The sequence below is a fragment of the Furipterus horrens genome, unplaced genomic scaffold, assembly GCF_987537825.1.
Source record: "Furipterus horrens unplaced genomic scaffold, mFurHor1.1.pri manual_scaffold_9, whole genome shotgun sequence".
NCBI classification, from domain to species: Eukaryota; Metazoa; Chordata; class Mammalia; order Chiroptera; family Furipteridae; genus Furipterus; species Furipterus horrens.
The window spans coordinates 64,736,754-64,749,299 of record NW_028327179.1 but is presented as its reverse complement, the minus strand read 5'-3'; the positions used below and the strand labels follow the sequence as shown (position 1 = coordinate 64,749,299).

Below are 12,546 nucleotides of genomic sequence, written 5' to 3'. Positions count from 1 at the left end.
GAGGGTGTGGATTTCTTACCTGGGTGTGTGTTTATGTTTTAACACCATCTCCGCAAAAGAACTCAAGACAAGGTGGGCAGAGTGACTGAATCAACTTGCCAGAGGGAAGGCTCCACCAAAGAGTAACTGAAATACAACCAGACAGCTTAAACAAACAGCATGAAGGGCATCCCAAGAGTATCAGGCTCAGGAGATCAAAGAGACTGCACCACTGAATCCCCAAGGTCTCCTATACAGAATCTCATACCACAAAGGCAGGAAATGAAAGAAGACAAATCTAAGAAACAAAAACAAAGAAGAAGCATCCAATATGGGGAGACACAGGAACAACCTACCAGTGAAAGGAAAAAAGGAATCCCCAAAAAGAGAGATAGATGAAACAGACATAAACTATCAGGCATAGAATTCAAAAGACTGGTTATAAAGAAGCTCAATGAACTTGACAAACTCAATGAAAACTACAACGAACTTTAGGGGAATTACAAAGAACTCCAGAGAAACTACAAGGGACTTAAAGAGAACTCATCGGCATCATCGGCAGCCGTCCGTCTCGAGAGACGATGGCGTAGCTTCCTGAGAGTCTATCTGCACCGCCGAGAATGGCTGTGCAGTCCGACTCGGGAGTGACAATCCCTGCCGCACTTGTTACAGGTGAAGGCAGATGGCTGTTGTTGCTGCTGTTGACGCTGCTTCCGCCTCGATCTTTTCTGGACCGCCTCCTCGTTGCGCGCAGCCTCTGCGCGTGACGTGCCTTGCCTGACCGCGAGCCTCCAGGCTAGGCGGTCGTCTGCTTGAACTTCCCATGTGTTGAGATTGATGGAGCATTGTGTCATGTCCTTTTTGCAGATGTCTTTGAACCGCAGTTTTGGGCGCCCTGTCATCCTCTGGCCTTCTGCTAGCTCGCCGTAGAGGAGGTCTTTGGGAATACGGCCTGCATCCATTCTTTTGACATGGCCGAGCCACCTGAGGCGTCTCTCACTAAGAACTGCATGCAAACTGCTCATGTTGGCTCGCTTCAGCACCTCGGTGTTGGGGACCTTATCCTGCCAGGCGACATGCAGGACGCGTCGCAGGCACCTCATGTGGAAGCTGTTGAGTTTCCTTTCGTGCCTTGCGTAGGTGGTCCACGTCTCGCTGCCATAGAGGAGAGTGCTGAGTACGCAGGCTTGGTAGATGCGCAGTCTAGTTGTCTCAGTGAGGCTGGAATTGTTCCACACTCGCTGGTTCAGTTTGGCCATAACTGTGGCTGCCCTGGCGATTCTCCGGTTGACCTCCAAGTCAACTGACAGCTCGAGATGGTGGACCTGAGGTAAGTGAAGTCGTTGACAACCTCCAGGGTGTATCCGTCGATGCTGATGCATGGGGGAGTCCCCGTGCCTTGAGCCATAACGTTCGTCTTCGTCAGGCTGATGGCTAGTCCGAACTCCTTGCATGCGTGGGAAAGGCAAGTGACTAGCTGCTGGAGTCCCTCTTCGGAGTGTGATGTCAAGGCTGCGTCGTCAGCGAAGAGCATCTCACAGATGAGCACCTCTTTGACTTTGGTCTTGGCTCGTAGACGGGCCAGGTTGTAGAGCTTGCCATCGGATCTGGTGTGAATGAAGACACCCTCGCTGCAGTCCTTAAAGGCGTATTGGAGGAGCATGGAGAAGATTCCGAACAGCGTAGGCGCGAGGACGCAGCCCTGCTTTACTCCGCTGCTGACTGGGAAGGCCTCAGAGGTTGCGCCGTTGTAGGACACCGTGCTGTGCATGTTGTCGTGAAAGGACATGACCACAGCAAGCAGATGTGGTGGACAGCCAATCTTTCGTAGCAAGCTGAAGAGTCCACTTCGACTGACCAGATCAAACGCCTTCGTGAGGTCGATAAAGGCGAGGTAGAATGGTTTATGCTGCTCGTGACACTTCTCCTGCAGCTGGTGTAGGGAGAAGATCATGTCCACTGTTGATCGGCCAGCTCTGAAGCCACACTGGGACTCTGGGTAGACGCGGGAAGCAAGGGTCTGCAGGCGGGCAAGAGCGACCCGGGCGAATACTTTGCCGACGACGCTGAGGAGAGAGATGCCCCGGTAGTTGTTGCAGTCGCTGCGGTCTCCTTTGTTCTTGTACATGGTGATAATGTTGGCGTCTCTCATATCCTGGGGGATGTAACCCTCCTTCCAGCAGAGACAGAGTAGATGGTGGAGCGGCTGTAGCAGGACTGGTTTCCCGCTCTTTAGGATTTCTGGAGGGATTCCGTCGCTTCCTGGTGCTTTCCCGCAAGCGAGGCGGTCGATGGCTTTGCCGAGCTCTGCCGCAGTAGGTGGGGTGTCTAGCTCCTCCATGACTGGTAGGTCTGGGATGGCGTTAAGAGCAGTGTCTGTTACGGTGTTCCTCGTCGCGTACAGCTCGAGGTAGTGTTCGGTCCACCGCCGCATTTGCTGTTCCTGGTCAGTGATGACCTCACCTGTCTTGGACTTAAGGGGGGCGATCTTGGAGGGGATTGGGCCTGTTGCCTTCTTGATGCCCTCATACATTCCTCGTGCATTGCCTATATCGGCGGCTTCCTGGATGCTTCTGCACAGGTTTAGCCAATAGGTGTTGGCACAGTGGCGGGCGGTCTTCTGGACTTTGTTCCTGGCAGCCCATAGAGCTTGAAGTGTACTGGGAGTGGGCGTGGCCTTGTAAGCCAGTAGGGCCTTCCTCTTAGCCTCGATCACGGGTTCCATTTCTTCCCAGTGAGCCTCGTACCAGTCAGCGTTCTTCCGTTCTTTCTTCCCGTAAGCAATAATGGCGGAGTTGTATATGGCGTCGCGGAGACGTGGCCAATTGGATTCGATAATGTCATCTGCCGCCATTCCCTCGCCGAGTGCATCTTCCATCCTGTTGATGAATTGCTGGGTCTTAACTGGGTTGCTGGCACAACTGGTGTTGATGCGTGGGCGACCCTTCATTTTGGAGTGGTGCAACCTCTTCGGCATTATGCGCACCTTGCTTACCACGAGGGCATGGTCTGTGTCGCAGTCTGCACTGTGGTAGCTGCGGGTGAGGAGGGTGCTGCCAATATCCGTTCTTCTGGTGATGACGAGGTCAAGCTGGTGCCAGTGGTGGGAGCGGGGGTGCCTCCATGACACCTGGTGGATCTCTTTGCACTTGAAGAATGTGTTTGTCACGCACAGGTCGTGGTGACACGAAAGCTCAAGCAGTCGCTGACCATTCTCATTGATCTTTCCTCTCCCAAAGTTTCCGAGGCAGGTGGGCCAGGCCATGTGGTCGGCTCCTACTCTTGCGTTGAAGTCTCCAAGGAGATAAAGAGCGTTACTTCTGGGGATCTTGGATAACGCTTCGTCCAGTGCATGGTAGAACTGTTCTTTCTCTTCGGTGGTGGCGCAGAGGGTTGGGGCGTACGCGCTAAGAATGCTGACTGGGCCGAAAGTTGTTGACAATCGGAGGGTAAGTAATCTCTCTGTGCCTCCTGTGGGTGGCTCTATGGAGTTAACAAGCGTGTTCTTCACAGCGAACCCAACACCGTGCTGTCTTGGTTGGTCTGGAGACTTCCCTTGCCAGTAGAAGGTGTAGTTGGTTTCTCTGATAGTTCCGTTGTCGGCCAACCGGGTCTCCTGTAGAGCCGCAATGTCGATGTTTAGTCGTGCCAGTTCCCTGTCGATGACGGCGGTTTTCATAGCACCATTGATCCACAGAAGGTCTGCAGTAAGTCCGGGACACATGGTCCTGATGTTCCAGCTAGCGAGGCGAAGAGCTGGAGGCTTCTTTCTTGATGTTTGCTTGGAATTGCCTGGTGGGAGTGTTTTGTGGCCCACTTTTCGAGAGACGCCTCTCTGATCCCCATGCACCCAGTGGGGCAGGCGAGCCATGGCGAGACGGCACCTAATTGGCTGGGGGCTGCCCAGCTTGAGGCTGGCGGTAGCTGTCCAGTGAGGTGCGATGACCTCTCCCACCGTCAGAGGAGACCCCTGGCGCTCGTTTCCTTCACAAATCGGATGAGCTTATAACCGATAACTGTCTCCTCCCGTGTTAAGTCGACATCTTGCGATGATGCTGGAGTGTCCTCTCCAGTGAAGTTACAAATCCTGGGCAGGGTGATATGGAGGGCCAGCTGTTGCCCATGCAGCAGACCCCCCCTCTCTTCGCAGCTGAAGGATCCAAGGGGAAAGACGGAGTCAATACAGCTTGGCTTCAGGTGCGCCGCAGGAGTTGCCGGTGTTGACTACAACGTCAAACCGCCTTAGGGACTCCGGCTCCGGATTTTCTGTCAGGGTTTACTCCCCTAGCCTTTCCTCCGAGGAGATATGCCGCAAGGCAGCGGAGGTTTTTTGGAGTCAGAGTTTTCCTTCTCTGGAGTGGATTAAGTACCAGCCAGCAAACTGGAAGGTTGCTGGTTTGATTCCATCAGGGCACGCACGTGCCTGGGTTGCGGGCCAGGTCCCCAGTTGGAGGCGTACGAGAGGCAACCAACTGATGTTTCCCTCACCTGTTGCACATCGATGTCTCTCTCCCTCTCTTTCTCACTCCCTTCCCCTTTCTCTGAATACAAATAAAATCTTAAAAAAATAAAATAGAGACTGGGAGGCTTAAGCAGGCATTTATTTCTCATAGTTCTGGAGGCTGGAGATCCAAGATCAAGGTGCAGGCAAGGTAAGTGGCCACCAGAACCCCGCCCCGAGGAATCCGCCATCTTCCCGCCTTCTACTCAAAGGCCGGCTGTTCAACTTCCTTGAACTATACCAGCATAAAAAATGACATATAAAGTATCAATAAGAACCTGGAAGAAATAAAGAGTATAATTTCTGAATTGAAGAACACAGTAGAATCAATCAAAAGCAGGCTAAATAAAGTCGAAGATCGGATCAATGAATTAGAGAACAACGTAGAAAAAAATTCCCAGACAATACAACAAAATGAAAAAAGACTTAAAAAGAATGAAGAGGGTGTAAGAGAACTGCTAGACAACATGAAACGAAAAAATGTGCTAATCATAGGGATACAAGAAGGTGAAGAAGAGTAGCATGGGATAGAAGACCTGATTGAAAATGTAACGGCAGAAAATATTCCTAACTTGATGAAAAAGTCATGCAAGTCCAGGAAGCAGAGAGGATCCCAATGAAGATGAACCCAAAAAGGCCCACTCCAAGGCACATGATGATTAAAAAGGCAACATTCAAAGACAGAGAATTCTAAAAGCAGCAAGAGAAAAACAGCAAATAACATACAAGGGAGCTCTGATAAGGCTATCAACTGATTTTTCAAAAGGAACACTACAAGCCAGAAGGGAAAGGCAAAAAATGTTTCAGACTCCTACAACCAAGATTACTCTACCCAGCAAGGCTCTCTTTCAAAACGAAAGGTGAAATAAAAGAGTTTCCTAAACAAAAGAAGACTAAAAGAATACATCTCCAACAAACCAGCATTGCAAGAGATGCTAAAGGAAATGCTTTAAGAAAAAGAAGGAAAAAAAGAGAGAGAGAGGAACAGAGGTACAAAGGGAAATGATAACCTTAAATGTAAATGGATTAACTGCTCCAATTGTTACGGCTACATAGGCGAGATTGAACACTGAAGCGGTATATAAAGTAAGCAAAGAATTTTAATAATGGCCAGGAGTTGGGCAGACCCTGAGCTGGTCTCTAACATGCTCCAACCTACAATGGAGTGTAAATGGCTGAGTTTTTATACTGACGCATCCCCCTTTGTTTCTTCTTTGGTGGGAAACACCCTTAGGAAGAGGGGGCTGGGCAGGACTGCAGGAATATCTTGGCAGTAACAGGAACAGAAATTCGCAAGGCTATAAGGTGATCTCTGGCGGCAGCATAGCTCTACAGCCAGGGAGGATTTTTTTGCGAAACAATTTATTTTAAAAGGGCTAGATATCCTGTAAAGTATAACTTTCACAAATGTTATAAACCAGACAGAAGCAAGCAAATGGAAGGTGATAGAGGCCGAGGTGATTTTAGCTTGTATAAACAAGACACAAGCAAATAGAGGCTGAGGTGCTTTTAGTGTGTGGATCACCAGTTGCTACCCTCCTTCCTACATTCCTCTCTTCAAGGCTTTTTAGCAAGTCCTTGCTACTTTTTACAAAGAACATCTGATCCCCCTACATATTTACATATTTAGCAGACCTTTGAAACTTTACACAGAATATTTGTTGCCTCTACACAATCAAAAGACATAGGGTAGCAGAATGGATACGAAAACATGACCCACATATATGCTGTCTACAAGAGACACACCTCTAAACAAAAAACTTAAACAAACTGAAAGTGAAGGGATGGAAAAAGTATTCCAAACAAATGGACATAAAAAAAAAGCTGGTGTTGCATTACTTTATCAGACAAAACGGATTCCACAGTCAAAGCCATAAAACGAGACAAAGAAGGGCATTTAATAATACAGAAAGGAAAAATCTATCAAGGAGATAATAACCCTGGTAAACATATATGTACCCAACATAGGAGCACCCAAATATATAAGGGAAATACTAGAAGACTATAAGAAGGATATCAACAGCAACACACTCATTTTAGGGGACTTTATCGCCCCGTTATCAACAATAGACAGATCTTGGAAGCAAAGAAACACCAAGGATATTGAGGCATTGAACAACACACTAGATCAAAAGGGCTTAACTGAAATATAATAGAACTTTTCACCCCAAAGAAGCAAAATATACATTCTTTTCAAATGCACATGGGACATTTTCAAAGATGGACCACAAGATAGGACACAAAACAAGCCTTAACAAATTCAAGAAAACTGAAATTATATCAAGTATCTTCTCAGATCCCAGTGGCTTGAAACTAGAAATCAACCTGAAGGGAAAAAAAAATCAAAGACATTCAAGCTCATGGAGAATGAATAACATGCTATTAAATAATGAATGGGTTAACAATGGCATCAGAGAGAAATCAAGAAGTTTCTGGAAACATGAACACACAACAGCCCAAAACCTATGGGACACAGCAAAAGCAGTCCTGAGAGGAAAGTTTATAGCAATACAGGCCTACCTAAAAAGGATAGAAGAATCCCAAATAAAAAACCTAACTCTCCAACTACAAGAACTAGAACAACAACAACAAGCAAAGCCCAGGGCAAGTAGTAGGAAGGAAATCATCAAGATCAGAGCAGAATTAAATGATATAGAGACTAAACCAACAATTCAAAAGATCATCAAAAGTAAAATCTGGTTCTTTGAAAAGATAAACAAAATCGGCAAGCCTTTAGCCAGGATCATCAAGAAAAAAAGAAAGAGGACTCAAAACAGAAATGAAAGAGGAGAAATCATGACCGATATCACAGGAATACAAAGGATTGTAAGAAATTACTACAAACAACTGTATAGCAATAAACTTGACAACCTAGATGAAATGGACAAATTTCTAGAAACGTATGATCTTCCAAAACTGATTCAAGAAGTAGAAAGCCTGAACAGACTGATAACAAAGATGAAAATGAAACAGTAATCCAAAATCTGGCCCACAAATGCCCTGGACTGGATGGTTTCACAGGTGAATTTTACAGAAAATTTAAGGAAGAGCTAACGCCTACCGTCTCAAACTACTCCAAAAAATCCAAGAAGAGGGAAAACTCCCCAACTCTTTCTATGAAGCCAGTATTACCCTAATCCCCAAACCAGGTCAAGACACAGCAAAGAAAGAAAACTACAGGCCAATATCATTGATGAAAATAGATGCTAAAATCCTCAACAAAATATTGGCAAACAGGATCCAGCAACACATTATATAGATCATACCTCTCAATCAAGTGGGATTCATTATACGGATGCAAGGATGGTTTAATATTCACAAATCAATAAATATAATACACCACCAAAAATAAAATGAAAGACAAAAATCACATAATCATATCAATAGATGCAAAAAAAGCATTTGATAAAGTACAACACCGATTTATGATGAAAACACTTAGCAAAATCGAATAGAGGGAGCATACCTCAACATTATTAAGGATATACACGGGAAACCTGAAGCCAACATCATACTCAATGGACAGAGACTGAAAGCATTCCCCCTGAGATCAGGAACAAGACAAGGAAGTCTACTCTCTCGACTCCTATTTCACATAAGTCTTGGAAGTTCTACCACAGCAATCAGACAAGAAAAAGAAATAAAAGGCATCTAAATTGGGAACGAGGAAGTAAAACTGTCATTATTTGCAGATGCTTGATAGTGTACATAGAAAACCCTATAGACTCCCCTAAAAAACGACTCGACTTAATAAGTGAATCTGGCAAAATAGCAAGGTACAAAGTAAATATACAGAAATCGAAAGCATTTCTGTACATCAACAATAAAATATCAGATAGAAACTTTAAAAAAAGAAAACTTTATTATAGCAACAAGAAAAAAAGTACCTAGGAATAAACTTAACCAAAGATATAAAAGACCTGTACTAAGAAAACTACATAACACTGAAGAAAGAAATTAAGAAAGATACAAATAAATGGAAGCAAATATGTTCATGGATGGGAAGTATCAACGTCATTAAAATGTACATACTACCCAAAGCAATTTACAGATTCAACGAAATCTCTATTAAAATACCAATGACATGTTTCACAGACCTAGAACAAATACTTCAAAAATTTATATGGAACCAAAAAAAGACCCCGAATAGCAAAGCAATGGTGAAACAGAAGAACACATCAGGAGGAATCACAGTACCGGACATCAAACTATACTACAAAGCCACTGTGATCAAAACAGTCTGACTGGCATAAGAACAGACATCGAGATCAATGGAACAGAATAGGGAGCCCAGAGATATACCCAGTTTTATATGGTCAACTAATATTTGAGAAAGGGGGAAGGAGCATAAAATGGAGTGAAAAGACCCTCTTCAACAAATGGTGCTGGGAGAGCTGGACAGGAATGTGCAAAAAATGAAACTAGACCACCAACTTACACCACACACCATAACAAACCCCAGATGGATCAAAGACTTAAATGTAAGTCATGACACCATGAAAGTCCTAGAGGAAAACATAGGCAGCAAAATTTCAGATAACCTACGCAGCAATATTTTCACGGATATGTCTCCTAAGGCAAGGGAAATAAAGGAAAGAATAAACAAATTGGACTACATCAAACCAAAGAATTTCTGCTCAGGAAAAGAAGACATTAAGATGATGAAAAGGAAACCAAATATATGGGAAAACATATTTGCCAGTGATACCTCAGACAAGGGATTGATCTCCAAAATATATAAAGAATTTACATATCTTAACACCAAGAAGACAGACAACCCAATTAAAAAATGGGCAAAGGACGTGAACAAACACTTCTCCTAGGAGAATACACAGAGGATCCATAGACACATGAAAGAATGCTCAACATCACTAGCCATCAGAGAGATGCAAATAAAAACCACAATGAGATACCACTTTACACCAGTCAGAATGGCCATCATCAACAAATCAACAAGTGCTGGCGAGGATGTGGAGAAATGGGATCCCTAGTGCACTGTTAGAGGGAACGCAGACTGGTGCAGCCACTGTGGAAACAGTATGGAGTTACCTCAAAAAACAAGTGGAACTGCCTTTTGAACCAGCGATTCCACTGCTAGGATTATACAAAAGAATCCTGAAACCCCAATTCAAAAGAACTTATGCACCCCTATCTTCATAGCTGCACTGTTTACAATAGTCAAATATTGGAAACAGCCTAGGTGCCCATCTGTCGATGAGTGGATTAAAAAACTGTGATACGTACATACAATGGAATACTATGCAGCAGAAAGAAAGAAGGAACTCCTGCCATTTGTGACAACATGGATGGAACTAGAGAGAATTATGCGTAGTGAAATACGCCAGGTAATGAAAGAAAAATACCATATGATATTACCTGATACAGGAGACTAATGAACAGCAGAAACAAATGAACAAAATTGCTCAAGAAACAGAATAACAGTTATCAGGGGGAGGAGGGAGGAAGGCTTGGAGGGATAAGTAGGGGGAGGATCCAGTCAAAGAACATGTATAAATGACACATGGACATGGACAACAGGGTGGGGAATGACTGTGGGAGAAGGGGTGGGCTGGATATGGGAGAGCAATAGCAGAAAAAATAGGACAACTGTAATTGAAAAACAATTTTAAAAACAAAGAAAAGGAAGTGCCTGAAATTAAATGAGTGTGCAAGCTTAATAGGTTAGGTAAAGCTGTAATGAGCATGAGTGATGTGGAAAATATAGTTCAGAAGAAGCTATACAAGAAGGAGCACAGAAGAGGAAAAAAGTAGGGAAAATACTACACAGAAGAAAAGGGTAAGACTTAAAGAAGATACACTGAGAAGATCTTCATGTGTTTTATTGGAGTCCCAGAAAAAAAGGAGGAAAAAAGAGTAAAGGAAATATTTGGAAGGATACACAAACAGACCAGTGGAACAGAAGAAAGTCCAAACCTGATCCCTGAATACTTAATTTATGACAAAGTAATGTGGAATGGTTGATTCTTTTCATAATTGGAAATTGGGTTTTATATTAAAAAAATTGGATCATTATCATAGAAATCATTTACATTTGGATTATAGCTCTAAATGTGAAGGACAAAACTAAATCCTTTAGAGGATAATGTAAAACACTTTATTAATCTTTAGGTAGAGGGAAATTTCTTTAACAAGACAAATTGCTGCTTTATATTTAGGAACTTACATTAAGCAAAAGATAGCATTACAGAGGGACAGAAGGGAAAGGTACAGGCATACCTTGGAGATACTGTTGGTTCACTTCCAGACTATTGGAATGAAATGAGTATCACAAAAAGTGAGTCACAAACTTTTTGGTTTCCCAGTACATATAAAAGTTATATTTACACTATAATGTAGTCTGTTGAATATACAATAGGATTATGTCTCAAAAGACAATGTATGTACCTTAATTAAAAAATAATTTATTGCTATGAATTTTAAGTATTATCTGAGCCTTCAGCAAGTTATATACTTTTTGCTGGTGGAGGGTCTTGCCTTGGTGTTGTGATGGCTGTTGATTGATCAGGGTGTTTTAGTCTGCTCCTTGTTTACATGCTTCTGGTTCATTTTTACTCATTTGTTTGTGTTGTACATTAGTTTCCTGTATTAGGTGATGTCATATGGTATTTTTCTGTGTCTGACTTATTTCGCTTAGCATAATACCTTCTAGGCCCACCCATGGTAAGACTTAATTATTTTTTATGGTCGAGTAATGTTCCACTGTAGCCAGCACTTTTTCATCCACTGGTCTTTATGGGCACGTGGGTTGCTTCCATATCTTGGGTCTTATGAATAATGCTGCAGTGAACTTAGGGGGTGCATATAGCCTTTCAAATTCATGTTTTGGGTTTCTTTGGATATATAACCAGAAGTAGAATCACTAGGTCATAAAACTGTTCCATTTATTTTATTTATTTATTTTGAGGACCCTCCATACTGTCTCCCATAGTGGCTGAACCAGTCTGAGTTCCCACCAGCAGTGCATGAGCATCCCCTTTCCTTTATATATATCCTCCCCAATAATTGTCGTTTGTTGATTTTTTTGGTGCTACTCATTTTGACAGCTGTAAGGCAATGTGCCGTTGAGGTTTCAATTTGCATTTCTCTGCTTACTAGTGATTTTGAGCATCTTTTCATGTCTATTGGCCATCTGTATGTACTCTTTGGTGAAGTGTCTATTAAGGTCCTCTGCCCATTTTTTAATTGGAGTGTGTGTGTGTGTGTGTGTGTGTGTGTGTGTGTGTGTGTGTAGAGTTATATGAAGTTATCAATCAGTTTTGGATATTAACCCCTTATTAGATGTCTTCATTAGGGAATTTTTTTTTCCTTTCAGTATAGGTGGCTTTTTTTGTTTTGTTTTGTTGATGGTTTACTTTGTTGTGCAAAACCTTTTTAGTTTGATATAATCCCATTTGTTTACAGAACATTATATATCCCACTTCAGAAAAAAAATACATAAATACATATTTGTGAACATATTGCATGAAGTTTGTAAATATTTTAAGAAAGTAGTACCTGTGTGTGGATAATGGTACTTGGAATAATTTTAATGACGTCTTTTTTACCTATTTGTATTTTTTAATGTTTCTAAATTAGGCATGTTCTGTATTTATGTAATTGATTACAGAATGTAACAGATATAAGGCATTAAATCCATTTTTCCATTATGGTAATCAGTGTTCTGTTTTTTTACTAAATTCTAATCAAATGAGCCACCTTATAGTGTCAGAAAAAATGTGTGTTCGTGTACATCAGCATATGACTGTACTAAGTGCAGTAACAGCACAGAATATAGAATAGTATCAGTATTGAAGAGATATAGATCAGGACTGAGTAACTATCATCCTTCCATTTTCATTTCACTTAAATGGGTCCTTTAATTTTTTTCTGTTCCTTTATTGTAGTTACTATCTAATCTTGCCTCTTTTTAATATTTCTTCTGCCTCTTTTTCTCTATTCTGCTTTTAAATCTTTAAATATTCTTTATTTTATGTTTTTGCAATTTTAAATTTAGAGAGAGTAAAGCTTTCAAGGAAAACTGTATATAAGTTTAATTAAATATGAGT

At 42.6% G+C, this 12,546-nt stretch overlaps 1 protein-coding gene across 1 annotated transcript in view; it reads left to right on the top strand.

Moving 5' to 3' along the window:
- Positions 1-12,546, top strand: part of TMEM168 (transmembrane protein 168) — a 62,362-nt gene that overhangs the window by 35,601 nt on the left and 14,215 nt on the right. The window lies entirely within an intron of this gene.